Below are 14,144 nucleotides of genomic sequence, written 5' to 3'. Positions count from 1 at the left end.
TCTGAGATCAATACCTTTTCAAGCATTTTACACAAAATTAAACTAGCTAACTACAGTTGAAGTCGGAAGTTTACATACACCTTAGCCAAATACATGTAAACCGTTTTTTACAATTCCTGACATTTTAATCCTAGTAAAAATTCCCTGTCTTAGGTCAGTTAGGATCACCACTTTATTTTAAGAATGTGAAATGTCAGAATAACAGTAGTGATTTATTTCAGCTTCTATTTCTTTCATCACATTCCAAGTGGGTCAGAAGTTTACATACTAATTGAGTGTATTTGGTAGCATTGCCTTTAAATAGTTTAACATGGGTCAAACGTTTTGTGTAGCTTCCCACAATAAGTTGGGTGAATTTTGGCACATTCCTCCTGACAGAGCTGGTGTAACTGAGTCAGGTTTGTAGGCCTTGCTCGCACACGCTTTTTCAGTTCTGCCCACAGATTTCTATAGGATTGAGGTCGGCTTTGTGATGGCCACTCCATTACCTTGACTTTGTTGTCCTTAAGCCATTTTGGCACAACTTTGGAAGTATGCTTTGGAACACCCATTTGCAACCAAGCTTTAACTTCCTGACTGATGTCTTGAGATGTTGCTTCAATATATCCACATAATTTTCCTGCCTCATGATGCCATCTATTTTGTGAAGTGCACCAGTCCCTACTGCAGCAAAGCACTCCCACAACATGACGCTGCCACCACGTGCTTCATAGTTGGGATGGTGTTCTTTGGCTTGCAAGCATCCCCCTTTTTCCTCCAAACATATTGATGGTCATTATAGCCAAACAGTTCTATTTTTGTTTCATCAGACCAGAGGACATTTCTCCAAGAAGTATGATCTTTGTCCTCATGTGCAGTTGCAAACCGTAGTCCGTGGCTTTTTTATGGCGGTTTTGGAGCAGTGGCTTCTTCCTTGCTGAGCGGCCTTTCAGGTTATGTCGATATAGGACTTGTTTTACTGTGGATATAGATACTTTTGTACCTGTTTCATCCAGCATCTTCACAAGGTCCTTTGCTGTTCTGGGATTGATTTGCACTTTTAGCACAAACGTTTGTTCATCTCTAGGAGACAGAATGCGTCTCCTTCCTGAGCAGTATGCCGGCTGCGTGGTCCCATGGTGTTTATACTTGCGTACTATTGTTTGTACAGATGATCGTGGTACCTTCAGGCGTTTGGAAATTGCTCCCAAGGATGAACCAGACTTGTCTACAATTTATTTGATTTTTTCTGAGGTCTTGGCTGATTTCTTTTGGATTTTCCCATGATGTCAGGCAAAGAGGCACTGAGTTAAAGGTAGGCCTTGAAATACATCCACAGGTACACCTCCAATTGACTCAAATGATGTAAATTAGCCTATCAGAAGTTTCTAAAGCCATGACATCATTCTCTGGAATTTTCCAAGCTGTTTAAAGGCACTGTCAACTTAGTGTATGTAAACTTCTGACCCACTAGAGTTGTGATACAGTGAATTATAAGTGAAATAATCTGTAAACAATTGTTGGAAAAATGACTTGTCATGCACAAAGTAGATGTCCTAACCGACTTCCCAAAACTATAGTTTGTTAACAAGAAATTTGTGGAGTGGTTGAAAAACAAGTTCTTATGACTCCAACCCAAGTGTATGTAAACTTCCAACTTCAACTGTATGTGTTCATTGCAGGTTCATTGTCATGATGTTACTTAAACAACATGAAATAAGTGGAACCAGGTGCAGGCTGAGGCAAAATATGGTATTTACTATAATACTTTCAAATGAATCTTTTACCTCATCATGACTACTCTGCTTGAAGTGTCCATTGTTATTGCTCAAAATAATGTCTACCTGGATTCATCATGCCAAGAATCAAAGCATCAAGCCCTTCAAGTCTAGCGAAGACGAGTACCTGTCAATAATTTATAAACTCAGCAAAAAAAGAAACGTCCTCGTACTGTCAACTGCCTTTATTTTCAGCAAACTTAACGTGTAAGTATTTGTATGAACATAAGATTCAACAACTGAGACATAAATTGAACAAGTTCCACAGACATGTGACTAACAGAAATGGAATAATGTGTGCCTGAACAAAGGGGAAGCTACAGAAATGCACTTATTAATGTCTACATTAGTTTTTGCCACGTTTATTATACACCTTAATGCATACTTTATATTATGTGAGCTAAACAAAGAAAACATATATACAAACATTTTCCTTCAAGTATAATTTTTTAGATTACTAATGTTACTGTCCTCACTCCTATGAAAAAATACTTAATGTAATTTTGAAACATTTAATGTAAATACTGGAGAATTCCATTCATTCCTATGGAGGACTGCTCCTACTAGGGAGTGCCAATAATGAAGACCTGCGGCTTCAAAGCCTTTCTATGGCCAATACATAGCATCAGCAATCCAGGGTTTATGTACAGCTTTGGTTTCTACCTGTGTGCGATGGAGGATTTAGCAGAATGGTTGAGAGACAATTTAGATTAGAAGGAATCCAAGAGAGTACATACATATTTAATGTATGTGTTATTTTATTTCGGTAGGATGGAGAAGAAATGGAATACCTGGAATATTACTCAAAGCTATTCTCAATATTGCTATACAGCATAGGGCATGCTGCACACTAGGCAGCAGTGCACACTTGTTATGTTTGGACAAATGAGCTGCTCATTGTGTATTACAGTGCATTGACAAAGTAGATGCATTAAAGTTGTCAAGAAAAAGAAGCATGGATAGATCATGCTGGTCCCCGTTGCTCTGCTGAGTCAGACTCTGTGACACAGCTTCTGTCACCTACGTCACTGCTCCATACTAGGTGCTGGTGTAATAAATGACTTATGCAACTGAATCATTGCTGGCCTGTCCTCTCCAAGGATGGCTTTTAACCAAAGGCATGTAACATCTCACTCTCCTGGCTCACCAGGTTTATACAATAAAGTCCCAAAGGGACAGAGTGGAAGTACAGGAAGAACGGTGGACTGTGGTTGTCGTTTTGTCATAGAATAGAGACACATATTTATATTGGGAGCAACCCCTAGCGTAACCTCTATGCTTTCTGCTGATGAGAGATGATCATTCATTCCCCAATGTTTTTATTTTTTTAAGTTGACTAAGAATATGAATTGTGACAGGCAATAACATGGCAAGCATAAACCTAATTGGTTTTTATTCATAAGATCTATCATAGATGTTAAATACTTCAGCTAAAAATGAAACACAGAAACCTTTTTTAAAAAGTATGGGGAGTGGTGTATCAGAAAACCAGTCAGTATCTGGTGTGACCACGATTTGCCTCATGCTGCACGACACATAGAGTTGATCAGGCTGTTGATTGTGGCCTGTGGAATGTTGTCCCAATCTTTTCAATGGTTGTGTGAAGTTGCTGGATATTGGCAAGAACTGGAACATGCAGTTGTACACGTTGATCTAGAGCATCCCAAACATCCTCAATGGGTGACATGTCTGGTGAGTATGCAGGCCATGGTAGAACTGGGACATTTTCAGCTTCCAGGAATTGTGCATAGATCCTTGCAACATGGGGCCATGCAACATGAAACATGAGGATCTCGTCACGGTATCTCTCTGCATTCAAATTGCCATCGATAAAATGCAATTGTGTTCGTTGTCTGTAGTTTATGCCTGCCAATAACATAACCCGACCGCCACCATGGGGCACTCTGTTCAGAGCGTTAACATCAGCAAACCGCTTGCTCATACAACACTATACATGCTGTCTGCCATCTACCCAGTACAGTTGAAACTGGGATTCATCTGTGAAGAGCACACTTCTCAGCATGCCAGTGGCCATCGAAGGTGAGCATTTTCCCACAAGTCGGTTACGACGCCGAATTGCAGCCAGGTCAAGACGCTGGTGAGTACGACGAGCATGCAGATGAGCTTTCCTGAGACAGTTTCTGACAGTGTGCAGAAATGATTTGGTTGTGCTAACCCACAGTTTCATCAGGTGTTTACACCTGGTCAGCGGTTGTGATGCTGATTGGACGTACTGCCAATGACAATGGGTGCAGCTTATGGTAGAGAAATTAACATACAATTCTCTGGCAACAGCTCTGGTGGACATTCCTGCAGTCAGCATGCCAATTGCATGCTCCCTCAAAACATCTATGGCATTGTGTTGTGTGACAAAACTGCACATTTTAGTGGCCTTTTATTTTGAAATATTTTTTTAACCTTTATTTAACTAGGCAAGTCAGTTAAGAACAAATTCTTATTTTCAATGACAGCCTAGGAACAGTGGGTTAACTGCCTTGTTCAGGGTCAGAACGGCAGATTTTTACCTTGTCAGCTCGGGGATTCGATCTTGCAACCTTTCAGTTACTAGTCCAACGCTCTAACCACTAGGTTACCTGCCGCCCCAGGACAAGGTGCACCTGTGTAATGATCATGCTGTTTAATCAGCTTCTTGATATGCCATACCTGGATGGATTATCTTGGCAAAGGAGAAATGCACACTAACAGGGATGTAAACAAATTTGTGCACAAAATTTGAGAGAAATAAACTTTCTGTGCATATGGAAGTTTTCTGGGATCTTTTATTTCAGCTCATGAAACATGCGACCAAAACTTTACATGTTGAGTTTTATATTTTTGTTCAGTTTATATAAATTGTGCTTCATTCCTATAGTTGAAACCAGGAGTAATCCGTGAAGGGCAGATTTCTCCAGCATGCCAGAGCCGTCGAAGGTGAGCATTTGCCCACTGAAGTCAGTTACGACGCCGAATTTCAGCCAGGTCAAGACCCTGGTGAGGACAACGAGCATGCAGATGAGCTTCCATGAGACGGTTTCTGACAGTTTGTGCAGAAATTCTTTGGTTGTGCAAACCCACAGTTTCATCAGCTGTCCAGGTGGCTGGTCTCAGACAATCACGCAGGTGAAGAACTGCACATTTTAGAGTGACCTATTTTTGTCCCCAGCACAAGGTGCACCTGTGTAATGATCATGCTGTTTAATCAGCTTCCTGATATGCCACACCTTTTAGGGGGATCAATTATTTTGGCAAAGGAGAAATGCTCACTAACAGCGATGTAAACAAATGTGTGCACAAAATTTGAGAGAAATTCGTTTTTTTGTGCATATGGGAGATTTCTGGGATTTTTTATTTCAGCTCATGAAACATGGGAGTAAAACTTTACATGTTGCATTTATGTTTTTGTTCAGTACATATAAATTGTGCTTAATTCCTATAAAGATCACCATAATGGAATTAAGTGCTTTATGTAACGATTAACATTTAAATGAGTGCTGCTGAATCCTGTCAATTGTACCTTACATTTTATTTTCACCTCGGTCAGATACTGGGATATTAACAGCTTTGCTGTAGCACTGGTGCCAGATGATGACCTTGTTTTCTTCTCGCGTTTTTAATCCCTCTCCCATCCATCCATCCATCCATTCTCAGCCCATAAGCTGGCCCAGTGCCTGGGCACGCCAGTCCACGAGATCAAAGACAGGTTGCCGGGGCGCCCAGGTGGCCAGGGTACAACCATGACCACCATGCTGCTCCTGAGTCGTCACGCCCAGACCCCCCTCCAGCCCGTCCTCTGGACCCTGTCCGCGGCCACCTCCACTTGCTCCCCCAGGGGCCTAAAGTCAGCCAGGACCAGGGTTTCCCTATCACTAGACCCAGGACTCAGAGCTTTTTTCTCCCCCAACCGCAGTATCAGATCCTCCCTCTCTCCTGATCCAGGCCCCCCGGGTCCTGAAGACTCCTTCTCCCAACAGGTAAGAGAATGATGGTGACGGTGTGATGAAGATTTTAGTAATATTGATGATGATGCTATTAAAGATGATGATACTATAAAAGACAAGATGTAAACAATAATCTTGAACGCTCTGCACAACACGTAACTTCCTGTTAAAAGCGGAACAAGGGAGAACTCGGTTTGTTGTTTTGGAACGTTTATTGTTTTGGAAAGTTTTGAAAGTCTATTGAAAAAGTTTGGTTACTAGCTAGATACCTTTTGAGTTTGGATCCCGCAACGCGGTTGGCATCAGTTGCTGGGACCGCTACTATCTGTCTAGTGATCCTGCCAACCAAGACCGGGTCTGAGGAGCTGCTTGGCATAGCAGCTAGCCTAGCTGCTAGCTAGCTGCCTATCAAGCTAGCAGGGTTTTCTTGAGGGCTTGAACACAGATGCAACGCAGTTAGCCATTGTGGCTGGGACCGGGGATTGTCCTGGGCTTGTGGCTGTCTAGATCCCTGCTGTTTGTTGTTGTTCTTTTCCAATCTTCCCTGTGACCTGCTCTGTCTGGAACTGTGAGGAGCAACAGCATAACCTGCGTTGCAACCATGACAAAGACCAAAGCTGGTGGGAGTACCGTTGAGGACAGTGCTGTCTCTCTATCACAGGTGAAGGGTCTTTTAAACTAACAAAAATAGTTCTACAAGCACTTGTTACAATAACCAGAAAATAGCTTCAAGTGTTGTGTCCAAATACTGGTGTAGTCAACTAATAAAAAAATGGACGACCTGACCAGAGAGATCCAAGACCTGAAGAACAGTTAGCAGTTCTCCCAGGGTCAGCTCGATGTGTTTAAACAGGAGAACGGCAAGCTGACAGCAATCTGTAAATCATTGAAAGAGGACATCAGTTGTGTATGTGAATCCATGATAACAATGACAGAGAAATCAGATTATCTCAAGGGACAATCAAGGCGGAACAACATGGTTGTGGACAGAATTGCAGAATCTCCACATGAGACCTGGACAGAGTCTGAGGACAAAGTGAGGGAAATGATCTTGGAGAAACTGAAAATGGACCACAGGAAGATTGAGGTGGAGCGCGCCCACAGGACTGGACATTGCTTACATCCGCTATGACAGGCTCTTTGTCCATCCTCCCTCCCAAAAGCCTGGAAGAGAAGAGAGAGTCAAGCCTATGGGTTTGTAACTTCAACCCCGCATCACACACACACACTTCCACAAACCAACTGATTAATGGACTGCTGAATGTATATATATATTTTTTTATATATATTTTTCTTGCTTTGTTTGCTCTTTTCCATATTATGTCTATCTCTGATAAACAACCCAGGAAAGGGCAGAAAATAGCCCATATTAATATATGTAGCCTTAGAAATAAGGTTAATGAAATCAAAAAATTGCTAACATCAGGTAACATTCATATATTAGCCATTTCTAATTAATTTGATGATACAGCAGTAGCAATATAAGGATATTACATCTATCAAAGGTACAGGAATGCTTATGGGGGAGGTGTTGCTGTATATATTCAGAGCCATATCCCTGTAATGCTTAGAGAATATCGTATGTCAAGTGTTATTGAAGTGTTGTGGTTGCATGTTCACCTAAAGCCTATTCTTTTGGTGTGTTGCTATAGGCCAACAAGTGCTAACAGTCAGTATCTAAATAATATGTGTGAAATGCTCGATAGTGTATGTGATATAAACAGCGAGGTCTACTTTTTTGGGGGCCTGAAAATTGACTGTTTTTTATCGGAAAAAAGATAGTGCAGACGTGCTTCTAGCTCCTAGGCAAATTTGCAGTATTTGTTTTGTGTGCTATTGTTTTTAACATTATTAGCCCAGTACATTTTTTTGTGTTAATACATAGTGCCGGGAAGAACTTTTGGATATCAGAGCGGCAGTAACTCACCAGCATTACGACCAGGAATACGACTTTCCTGAAGCGGATCCTTTGTTTGTTCATACCCCCCAGGGCAATTGAACTGATTCCAGAGACTGATCCAAAACACCGCTGGCGGAGAAGAGGTATTCGGAGTGGACTTCAAGTCCGACTCACACCCACCGCTTCTGAGTCTCTGGATAATGAAGTTGACGAGCTTAGGGCAAGGATTTCCTTCCAGAGACACATTAGGGAATGTAACATACTCTGTTTCACAGAAACATGGCTCTCTCTGGATATACTGTCTGAGTCCGTACAGCCAGTTGGGTTCTCAGTTCATCGTGCAGACAGGAATAAATATCTCTCCGGGAAGAAGAAGGGCAGGGGTGTATGTTTCATGATTAACTACTCATGGTGTGATTGTGATAACATACAGGAACTCAAGTCATTTTGTTCACCCAACCTAGAACACCTCACAATCAAATGCCGACTGTATTACCTCCCAAGATAGTTTTCTTTGGTTACAGTCACAGCCGTGTATATTCCCCCTCAAGCCAATACCACAATGGCCCTCAAAGAACTTCACTGGACTTTATGCAAACTGGAAACCACATATCCTGAGGCCGCATTTATTGTAGCTCGGGATTTTAACAAATTTGAGGAAAACGCCACCGAAGTTCTATCAACACATTGACTGTATTACTCCCTTCGCCAAATCTGATCATGACTCCATTTTGCTCCTCCCTTCCTATAGGCAGAAACTCAAACAGGAAGTACCCGTGCTAAGGACTATTCAACGCTGGTCTGACCAATCGGAATCCACGCTTCAAGATTGTTTTGATCACTCGGATTGGGAAATATGTTCTGGGTAGTCTCCGAGAATAACATTGATGAATACACTGATACGGTAACTGAGTTTATCCGGAAGTGTATAGGAGATGTTGTACCCACTGTAACTATTAATACCTACATTAAGCAGAAACTGTGAATAGATGGCAGCATTCGCGCAAAACTGAAAGCACGAACCACCGCATTTCACCATGGCAAGGTCACTGGGAATATGGCCAAATACAACCAGTGTAGTTATTCCCTCCGTAAGGCAATCAAACATGCAAAACGTTGATATAGAGACAAAGTGGAGTCACAATTCAACGGCTCAGACACAAGACGTATGTGGCAGGGTCTACAGACAATCACGGATTATAAAGGGAAAACCAGCCACGTCACAGACACCGGCGTCTTGCTTCCATCCTCAGAGCATGAGCAGACCAGCTGGCTGTAGTGTTTACAGACATATTCAATCTCTCCATATCCCAGTCTGCTGTCCCCACATGCTTCAAGATGTCCACCATTGTTCCTGTACCCAAGAAATCAAAGGTAACTGAACTAAATGAATATTGCCCCGTAGCACTCACTTCTGTCATCATAAAGTGCTTTGAGAGACTAGTCAAGGATCATATCACCTCTACCTTACCTGACACCCTAGACTCACTTCAGTGTGCTTACCACCCCAATAGATCCACAGACGATGGAAATGCCATCGCACTGCAGACTGCCCTATCCCATCTGGCCAAGAGGAATACCTATGTAAGAATGCTGTTCATAGCTCAGCATTAAACACCATAGTACCCTCTAAGCTCATCATTAAGCTCGAGGCCTTGGGTCTGAACCCCGACCCTGTGTAACTGGGTCCTGGATTTCCCGACGGGCCACCCACTGGTGGTGAAGGTAGGAAACAAAACCTCCACTTCGCTGATCCTCAACACTATGGCCCCACTAGGGTGTGTGCTTAGCCCCCTCCTGTACACCCTGTTGACGACACAACAGTAGTAGGCCGGATTACCAACAATGACGAGACAGCCTACAGGGAGGAGGAGAGGGCCCTGGGAGTGTGGTGCCAGGAAAATAATCTCTCTCAACACCAAAAAAACAAAGGAGTTGATCGCTTGGCACCTAAAACCCTCAAACTTTTACAGATGCACAATTGAGAGCATCCTGTCGGGCTGTATCACCGCCTGGTACGGCAACTGCACCGCCCGCAACCGCAAGGCTCTGCAGAGGGTGGTGCGGTCTGCCCAACACATCACTGGGGGCAAACTACTTGCCCTCCAGGACACCTACGGCACCCGATATCACAGGAAGGCCAAAAAGATAATCAAGGACAACCAACGCTGGGACTGAGAGACTGAAAAACAGCTTCTATCTCAAGGCCATCAGACTGTTAAATAGCCATCACTAGCACATTAGAGGCTGCTGCCCTATATACATAGACTTGAAATCACTGGCCACTTTAATAATGGAACATTAGTCACTTTAATGTTTACATATTTTGCAATACTCATCTCATATGTATATACTGTATTCTATTCTACTGTATCTTAGTCTATGCCGCTCTGACATTGCTCGTCTAAATATTTTAATATTCTTAATTCCATTCCTTTACTTTAGATTTGTGTGTATTGTTGTGAAATTGTTAGATATTACTTGTTAGATATTACTGCACTGTTGGCGCTAGAAACACAAGCATTTCGCTACACCCACAATAATATCTGCTAAACACGTCTATGTGACCAATACAATTTGATTCGATCAAGCTGTCCGCTCAAGAGAAAGCTTCTTACTGCATCCAGACACTGCACTTGATGAATTTATGAAATTGCTTATTGTAACGGCGTTCCTCCTCCTCTTCATCCGAAGAGGATTGAACCAAACTGCAGCGTTGTATTTAGACATAATGAATTTATTTAAGTGTAAACGAAAAACACGAACTTCACTTGAATACTTACAAAATAACAAAACGAATGTAGACAAACCTGAACCTACGAACTTACATATAACACGAAGAACGCACGAACAGGAAAAATGACTACATAAAACAATGAACGAACGAAACAGTCCCGTATGGTGCAAACAAACACAGACACGGAAGACAATCACCCACCAACAAACAATGTGACACCACCTACCTTAATATGATTCTCAATCAGAGGAGATGAAAACCACCTGCCTCTAATTGAGAACCATATTAGGTACCCATTAACCAACATAGAAACAGAAAACATAGACTGCCCACCCAAACTCACGTCCTGACCAACTAACACATACAAAAACTAACAGAAAACAGGTCAGGAACGTGACACTTATTCCAATTATTGATAAATATACGCCTGTTATGAAACTGACTGTTAGAACTGTTAAGGCGCCATGGATTGATGAGGAACTGAAAAAACGTATGGTTAAAAGAGATGGGGCAGAAGGAGTGGCTAATAAGTCTGGCTGCACATCTGACTTACTGCAAATTGAGAAATTATGTCACTAAACTCAACAAAACGAAGAAGAAACTGTATTATGAAGCCAAGATCAATGATATAAAGAATAATGGAAAAAAACTTTGGAGTACTTTAAATGAAATTATGGGCAGAAAGACAAATTCAGCTCCATCCTTCATTGAATCAGATGCCTTATTTTAATGATTACTTAATTGGCAAAGTGGGCAAACTTAGGCAGGAAATGCGAACAACGAACGGTGAGCCATCGTACTTATGCATAAAAAAACTAATAATGAAAGAACAGCATTGTAAGTTTTTAATTTTGTAAAGTTAGTGTGGGAGAGGTAGAATTGGTTTTGTTTTTTATAAATCAATAATGACAAACCTGGCATTGACAACTTAGATGGAAAGCTACTGAGGATGGAAGCTTACTCTATAGCCACTCCTATTTGTCAAATCTTTAATATGAGTCTAGTGGAAAGTCTTTGTCCTCAGGCCTGGAGGGAAGCCAGTCATTCCGCTACCCAAGTGGTAAAGCGGTCTTTACTGGTTCTAACAGCAGACTTATCAGCTTGCTGCCAGCTCTTAGAAAACTGTTGGAAAAAATTGTGTTTGATCAAATACAATGCTATTGCTCTGTAAACAAATTAACAACAGACTTTCAGCAGGCTTATAGAGAAGAGCATTGACACAAATGACCGATGCTTGGTTGAAAGAAATTGATAATAAAAAGATTGTGGGAGCTGTACTGTTAGATTTCAGTGGAGTTTTTGAAATTGTTATTATTTTTAAATGTAACCTTTATTTAACTATGCAAGTCAATTAATAACAAATTCTTATTTACAATTACGGCCTACAATGACGGCCTACATTATTGACCATAACTTGATGAGAAAACGTGTGTTATGGCTTTTCAACCTGTGCCATATCATGGATTCAGCTATCTAAGAGAACTCAGAGGGTTTTCTTTAGTGGAAGCTTCTCTAATGTCCAACATGTAGGGTGTGCTGTACTGCAGGGCAGCTCTCTAGGCCCTCTACTCTTTTCTATTTTTACCAATGACCTGCCACTGGCATTAAACAAAGCATGTGTGTCTATGTATGCTGATGATTCAACCATATACACATCAGCAACCACAGCTAATTAAGTCACTGAAACCCTTAACAAAGAGTTGCAGTCTGTTTTGGAATGGGTGGCCAGTAATAAACTGGTCCTGAACATCTCTAAAACTAAGAGCATTGTATTTGGTACAAATCATTCTCTATGTTCTAGACCTCAGCTGAATCTGGTAATGAATGGTGTGGCTTTGAACAAGTTGAGGAGACTAAATTACTTGGATTGGATTACTTGGATTACTTGGATCTAATTACCTTAGATTGTAAACTGTCATGGTCAAAACATATAGATTCAATGGTTGTAAAGATGGGGAGAGGTCTGTCCGTAATAAAGAAATGCTCCACAAAGCAAGTCCTGCAGGCTCTAGTTTTATCTAATCTTGATTATTGTCTAGTCATATAGTAAAGTGCTGCAAAGAAAGACCTAGTTAAGCTCTAGCTGGCCCAGAACAGAGCCGCGCATCTTGCTCATTGTAATCAGAGGGCTGATATTAATACTATGCATGCCACTCCTTCAGCCAAGAGTTGAGGAAAGACTGACTGCGTCACTACTTTAAAAAAATGTATTATGTATTTTACTCCCTTTTTCACACCAATTTCGTGATTGCGATCTTCTCTCATTGCTGCAACTCCCCAACGGGCTCGGGAGAGGCGAAGGTCGAGTCATGCGTCCTCCGAAACATGAACCGCCAAACCGCACTTCTTAACACCCGAATGCTTAACCCGGAAGCCAGCTGCACCAATGTATCAGAGGAAACACCATTCAACTGACGACCGAAGTCAGTCTGCAGGCGCCTGGCCTGCCACAAGGAGTCGCTAGAGCGCGATGAGCCAAGTAAAGCCCTCCTGGCCAAACCCTCCCCTAACGCGCACGACGCTGGGCCAATGTGCGCCGCCCTATGGAACTCCCGGTCACGGCCGGTTGTGAGACAGCCTGGGATCGAACCCGGCTCTGTAGTGACGCCTCAAGCCCACTCTGGAAATTTGACGTGTTTGAAGACTATATTGTTCCAAACAAAATGTTGAAAAAATAAGCTAAATCAAAAAGAGTAGTTTTGAGATGTTCATATAATTTTTTTTAATGTTGAGTACATTTATGTAGTAATGTGTATTTCAGAATCTAGACATACTCCAAATTTGAGAGCACACTATAACGAGTATAATGATACCAAGATGTTGTCTGTATCATGTACTGTTCACAGATCATAGGGTCTTACAGGAGGCATGTATAGGTATAAAAAGGGCCTAAAATGGCCACTTTCATCATGATTTTCTCAAAAATGTTTAGTGATTCAAATTTAAAAAGCTTGTTAGACATCCTTCCTGTCAATGAAGTTACTATGTGAGAATTGCCAGAAAAATCTGACATACCTCCCAAAAATTCTGCGATCCATATAGTATATTATCTACATTAACTATAACCACTATAGTATAATAAAGTTAGTAGATGTAGATTAATTCACTCTGATTTATTTTTAATTTAACCAGGCAAGTCAGTTAAGAACAAATTCTTATTTACAATGACGGCCTACACCGGCCAAACCTGGACGACGCTGTGCACCGTCCTATGGGACTCCCAATCACGGCCAGTTGTGATACAGCCTGGAATCAAACCAGAGTGTCTGTAGTGACGCCTCAAGCACTGAGATGCAGTGCCTTAGACCGCTGCGCCACTCAGGAACTCACTTGGGAGCCAACTCGGAAGCCCCGATGATCACTGCTATTGGCAGCATTGCCTTGGCTGGGTTGCTGGGTGAGCTTCTTCCTTTTGTTCCTCTTGGGAATCTAAAATATTGGAAAAAATGAACCATGATTTAAATCAAAGGTCCCCGGTGAGAAATCCTCCAAATTAAGCAACCATCGCAATTAAGAGAAAGTCCATGTACTGTATTTAGCTACTGACGATTGGCAAACCCATTAGTAATAACGTTATACTGCAAAATATCTAGTCTGTATTTGAAAGTCTTCTATACCATAATGCAGATCTTCAGGAAACTGATTTTTGGCTTAGGTGTGTCTCCAGTAGCTTTGCTGTTAGTTGGTGAAGTGGTGGGGGGCACTGTCAACTGGCCAATGCTAGAAACATCCTGCTTCTGAACCAGCTGAGTGACCATAACCAGAACAGGTTCACTGCATCACCTTTGTTGACAGGGGAGGAGCTCAGAGAG

This window comes from Salvelinus sp. IW2-2015, linkage group LG20 (genome assembly GCF_002910315.2).
Source record: "Salvelinus sp. IW2-2015 linkage group LG20, ASM291031v2, whole genome shotgun sequence".
Classification (NCBI taxonomy): domain Eukaryota; kingdom Metazoa; phylum Chordata; class Actinopteri; order Salmoniformes; family Salmonidae; genus Salvelinus; species Salvelinus sp. IW2-2015.
The sequence above is the reverse complement of the archived record's forward strand: the minus strand, read 5'-3'. Positions refer to the sequence as shown.